Below are 6,670 nucleotides of genomic sequence, written 5' to 3' on the forward strand. Positions count from 1 at the left end.
TAAATGGGAGGGACCTTGTAGGATGTTAACTGTCGAAGCTGAAAATGCAGCAGTTGTGACTGAATTTCCAATCTACTCTAACACATACAAATGTACACCGATGAAAATGTACAGAGGGTGTACTAGTATGACACATACTGCATGCAAATGTACCTGCCATTTCCTCTGAAATTTGTCGGCCATTTGATCAACATTTCAGTGCAATAAATTGCAATATTTCCATCTATACTTGCTCGGCTTCCGGTGTTCTTATTGCTAGGATTACTAAATGTGATCTTCTGGGATGTTAGCTGATGTCTTAAGATGTACCTTGCTACAAATTTGTTCTGTATCTGTTTGAGGTGTAGCAGGATCATGACAAAATGTGCTGCTATCTTATTCCAACATGCACATTTTCTCCTGAAATGTTGTGCAGGGATGATACATCTCCAATGTATCTATAATTTTTGATTGCTCCATGCTATATTATCTACTGTTTTGGGCAATATTGGGCTTTATTATCCACTTTTATATTACTTTTGGGACTAACCTATTAACCAGAGGCCCAACCCAGATTTGTTGTTTTATGCCTATTTCAGTGTTTCGAGGAAAAGGAATATCAAACGGAGTCAAAACGGAACGAAATCAACTGGAGAAGTTATTTTTGGAAGGAAACTTACCGGATAGACTTGGACTCTAGTCAGAAGATGAAGGTGGTGCTCATGAGGGTAGGGGGCGCGCCCCCCTGCCTCATGGCCCCCGCTTCGTTCCACCGACGTACTCCTTTCGCCTATATATCTCCACATACCCTAAAATCATCCGGGGGCACAATAGATCGGGAGTTCCGCCGCCAGAAGCCTCCGTAGCCACCGAAAGTCAATCTAGACCCGTTCCGGCACCCTGCCGGAGGGGACAATTCCTCTCCGGTGGCCATCTTCATCATCCCGGCGCTCCCCATGACGAGGAGGGAGTAGTTCTCCCTCGGGGCTGAGGGTATGTACCAGTAGCTATGTGTTTGATCTCTCTCTCGTGTTCTTGAGGTGATACGATCTTGATGTATCGCGACCTTTGCTATTATAGTTGGATCCTATGATGTTTTCTTCCCCCTCTTCTCTCTTGTAATGAATCGAGTTTCCCCTTTTAAGTAATCTTATTGGATTGAGTCTTTAAAGATTTGTGTCGGTGGGAACGACACCTATGGGATCACAAGAATCCCTACTACGGTTGCGGGGCGTGGGGTCGTGAGAAGAGCGGATCAAACAGATAGCACACGGTTCGTTTATCCAGGTTCGGGCCGTGGGATGCGTAAAACCCTACTCCTGCTTTGGTGGATTGTATATCTGTGTTCTTGAGCTAGCTATGGGGCGTGAGGAGCTCCAAAAAGCCGAATCCTCCTCCTGGTCGCCTCGGGTCTCCTTTTATAGGAAAGGGGGTGCCACAGTAGCACCAGGAGGTGGAAAGGGAATAGTGATGTGAGGTTATCCCTCGCATTACATGACAAGATGCATTTAATGCGTCTTGCCCAGGTGTCCTTGCTTTATCGGGGACGGGGGAGAGCCCTGTCTCGTCCGTCGCCGCTCCCTCTCGCGTCGACATGCGCCCAAGCTAGCGGCACCCGCGGTGCCATGTAGGCAGGCAGGCAGCTGAGGTGGCGCAGCGGTGGGTCTCCACGAAGATCTGCATGCCGCCACGCAGGTGCCTGCCCAGCTGGTTGGGTCGGCAGCTACATGCGAACGGCGGTGCAGGTTTGACTGGCGTGGGCCTGATGGTGGCCCAACGGGTGTTCTTGGCAAGGGCCTTGCCGGGGCCCCGGCAAGGGTCTTGCCGTGGCGCCTGCTGTCATCCCCGGCAAGGCTCTTGCCGGGGGCCTTGTGGTCCTCCTAGGCTGGGATCCTGCCAAGGATCATCATCTTCTGAAGGGTGTATCTGATCTTGAATGTCTTCACAAAGATCTGCATGCCACCACGGGGATGTCTCCCGAATCCTTGCCCCATGGGGGCAGTGGACTCAAGGGTGACTCACTTCGTAGGTGTGGGGTGAGCTGCCACGGCAAGGGTCTTGCCGGGTTTGCTAAAACCGCCTCCCGGCAAGGATCTTGCCGGGGGGTCCGTTTCGTCCCTTTGCTCTTTGTGGTCTTGGTCTTGGCGTTGTTCTACTCCTCCTGAGCTTCGGCCTTACCTTGGCTCACCTCCCTTGCCTTGCTCACTGTGGTGGTGCTGTGGCTCAGACTGCCCGTGCACAGTTATGGGGGTACAAAAAGCGTACCCCTCTTTTTGTACACCGACAATTTGAGAACACTTGATGTATGTCTTGCCGTGGATATCTGTGGTGACAATGGGATATCACGTGATTCACTTGATGTATGTTTTGGTGATCAACTTGCAGGTTCCGCCCATGAACCTATGCATAGGGGTTGGCACACGTTTTCGTCGTGATTCTTCGGTAGAACTTTGGGGCACTCTTTGAGGTCCTTTGTGTTGGTTGAATAGATGAATCTGAGATTGTGTGATGCATATCGTATAATCATGCCCACAGATACTTGAGGTGACATTGGAATATCTACGTGACATTAGGGTTTTGGTTGATTTGTATCTTAAGGTGTTATTCTAGTACAAACTCTAGGGCTGTTTGTGACACTTATAGGAATAGCCCACTGGATTGATTGGAAAGAATAACTTTGAGGTGGTTTCGTACCCTACCATAATCTCTTCGTTTGTTCTCCGCTATTAGTGACTTTGGAGTGACTCTTTGTTGCATGTTGAGGGATAGTTATGTGATCCAATTATGTTAGTATTGTTGAGGGAACTTACACTAGCGAAAGTATGAACCCTAGGCCTTGTTTCCTAGCATTGCAATACCGTTTACGCTCACTTTTATCATTCATTACCTTGCTGTTTTTATTATTTCAGATTACAAAAACTATTATCTACTATCCATATACCACTTCTATCACCATCTCTTCGTCGAACTAGTGCACCTATACAATTTACCATTGTATTGGGTGTGTTGGGGACACAAGAGACTCTTTGTTATTTGGTTGCAGGGTTGCTTGAGAGAGACCATCTTCATCCTACGCCTCCTACGGATTGATAAACCTTAGGTCATCCACTTGAGGGAAATTTGTTACTGTCCTACAAAACTCTCTACTTGGAGGCCCAACAACGTCTACAAGAAGAAGGTTGTGTAGTAGACATCAACCTCTTTTCTGGCGCCGTTGCTGGGGAGGTGAGTGCTTGAAGGTATATCTTTAGATCTTGCAATCGAGTCTTTTAGTTTCTTGTTTTATCACTAGTTTAGTTTATAAAATAAAACTATAAAAAATGGAATTGAGTTTGTCTCATACGCTTCACCTTTTTAATATCTTTCGTGAGTATGATGGAAAGGATAATTGTGCTCAAGTACTAGAAGAAGAAATCTAGAAAATGTTTGGCACTAAATATTTGAATGATGAGCATGATTGCAATGTTGTTAGTATGAATTCCTTGAATATCCATGATGCTAATGATATGCAAAGTCCCAAGCTTGGGGATGCTACGCTTCATGAAGATGATATTTTTAGTCTCCCAAGTTTAGATGAGCAAATTTATTATGATGAAAGCATGCCTCCTATCTATGATGATTATTGTGATGACACGTATGCTTTAAAGAATAGTGATAACAATGAAACTTGTCATCTTGATTTCAATTTTCAATCCCATGGTAGTTACTTTGTTGAGTTTGCTCCCACTACTATTCAAGAGAAGAATTTTGCTTATGTGGAGAGTAGTAAATTTTCTATGCTTGTAGATCATGAAAATAATGCTTTATGTGATAGTTATATTGTTGAATTCATTCATGATGCTACTGAAAATTATTATGAGGGAAGAATATATGCTTGTAGGAATTGCAATAATATCAAGTTTCCTCTCTATGTGCTTAAAATTTTGAAGTTATGCTTGTTTTACCTTCCTATGCAAGTTGATTCTTGTTCTCACAAGTTGTTTGCTCACAAAATGCCTATACATAGGAAGTGCGTTAGACTTAAATGTGCTAGTTATATTCTTCATGATGCTCTCTTTATGTTACAATTTGTATCCTTTATGTGAGCATCATTGAAATCATCATGCCTAGCTAGGGGCGTTAAACGATAGCGCTTGTTGGGAGGCAACCCATTTTTATTTTTGTTCCTTGATTTTTGTTCCTGTTTAGTAATAAATAATTCATCTATACTCTGTTTATATGTGGTTTTATGTGTTTAATTAGTGTTTGTGCCAAGTAGAACCTTTGGGAAGACTTTGGGAAAGTCTTGTTGATAATGCTGTAAAAAACAGAAACTTTAGCGCTCACGAGAACTACTGCCATTTTTATTCGGAGAGTGATATTTAGTTAATTCTTTTTTCAGATGATTAATAGATAAATTCCTCAGGTTCAGAAATTTATTTGAGAATTTTATGAGTTCCAGAAGTATACGTTTGACCCAGGTTACTACAGACTGTTTTGTTTTTGACAGATTCTGTTTTTCATGTGTTGTTTACTTATTTTGATGAATCTATGCCTAGTAAAATAGTTTATAAACCATAGAGAAGTTGGAATACAGTAGGTTTAACTCAAATATAAATAAATAATGAGTTCATTACAGTACTTTGAAGTGGTGATTTATTTTCTTATACTAACAGAGCTTACGAGTTTTCTGTTAAGTTTTGTGTTGTGAAGTTTTCAAGTTTTGGGTAAGGATTCGATGGACTATGGAATAAGGAATGGCAAGAGCCTAAGCTTGGGGATGCCCAAGTCACCCCAAGGCAATATTCAAGGATAGCCAAGAGCCTAAGCTTGGGGATGCCCCAGAAGGCATCCCCTCTTTCGTCTTCGTTCATCGGTAACTTTACTTGGATCTATATTTTTATTTACCACATGATATGTGTTTTGCTTGGAGCGTCAATTTATTTTGTTAGTATTTTCTTGCTGTTATTTATAACAATGTTTGCATCTTTTATTTCAATAAAAGTGGCATTGATAGCCTTTACTATGCCTATTTTAGAAGTCCACATGTTGCTGTTTAAAAACAGAAAGTTTACCACTGTTGCAATAATTCCCTAGAAAAGTCAGAATGTGATAAAATGTTGAAACCTTTTGCATATTAGGCTCTTATAAATTTACTACAGTGGGAATTTTCTTTAATAATTTTTGGAGCTAGGTAAGTATGGATGTTGCAGCATTCTTTACAGACTATCCTGTTTAGGCAGATTGCTGTTATGTTTGCATTGTTTGCATATGGTTGCTTCTTTAATGATTCTATTTGAGGATAGGACTATTAAATATGCATACGCATTTAGTATGAAATGTTGAATACTAATTTTAGTTATTTTCTACAGTAGAATATGATAAGGTTTTTGCAATGGTTTATACTAGCTTATCTCACGAGTCCTTGTTGAGTTTTGTGTGGATAAAGCTTTTGAGATTTAGGGAGACCGTGATATGAGAGGAATTAAGGAGACAAAAAATCTCAAGCTTGGGGATGCCCAAGGCATCTAAGGTTGGGGATGCCCCGGTTGGCATCCCACCTTTCTTCTTCAACAACTATCAGTTAGTATCGGTTGATCCTAAGTTTTTGCTTCTTCACATGATGTTTTCCATTCCTAGAATGTCATTTTATTTTTCTTTGTTTGCTGTTTGAATAGAATACCAAGATCTGAAATGTTAGAGAGTCTTCACATAGTTGCATAATTATTCGACTACTCATTGATCTTCACTTATATCTTTCGGAGTAGTTTGTCATTTGCTCTAGTGCTTCACTTATATCATTCTGAGAGTCTTAAATAGCATGGTAATTTGCTTAAAATCCTAATATGCTAGGTATTCAAGAATAATAAAACTTTCTTATGAGTGTTTTGAATACTAAGAGAATTTTGATGCTTGATGATTGTTTTGAGATATGGAGGTAGTTGAGTAGTTGTGGGTTTGAGAAATACTTGTGTTGAAGTTTGTGATTCCCGTAGCATGCACGTATGGTGAACCGTTATGTGATGTAGTCGGAGCATGATTTATTTATTGATTGTCCTCCTTATGAGTGGCTCTCGGGGACGAGCGATGGTCTTTTCCTACCAATCTATCCCCCTAGGAGCATGCGTGTAGTACTTTGTTTCGATAACTAATAGATTTTTGCAATAAGTATGTCAGTTCTTTATGACTAATGTTGAGTCCATGGATTATACGCACTCTCACCCTTCCACCATTGCTAGCCTCTCTAGTACCGCGCAACTTTCGCCGGTACCATAAACCCACCATATACCTTCCTCAAAACAGCCACCATACCTACCTATTATGGCATTTCCATAGCCATTCCGAGATATATTGCCATGCAACTTTCCACCATTCCATTATTATGACACGCTTCATCATTTTCATATTGCTTTGCATGATCATGTAGTTGACATCGTATTTGTGGCAAAGCCACCATTCATAATTCTTTCATACATGTCACTCATGAGTCATTGCATATCCCGGTACACCGCCGGAGGCATTCATATAGAGTCATATCTTGTTCTAAGTATCGAGTTGTAATTCTTGAGTTGTAAGTAAATAAAAGTGTGATGATCATCATTATTAGAGCATTGTCCCAGTGAAGAAAGGATGATGGAGACTATGATTCCCCCACAAGTCGGGATGAGACTCCGGGCGAAAATAAATAAATAAATAAAAGAGGCCAAAGAAG

This window comes from Triticum urartu, chromosome 2 (assembly GCF_003073215.2).
Source record: "Triticum urartu cultivar G1812 chromosome 2, Tu2.1, whole genome shotgun sequence".
NCBI lineage: Eukaryota > Viridiplantae > Streptophyta > Magnoliopsida > Poales > Poaceae > Triticum > Triticum urartu.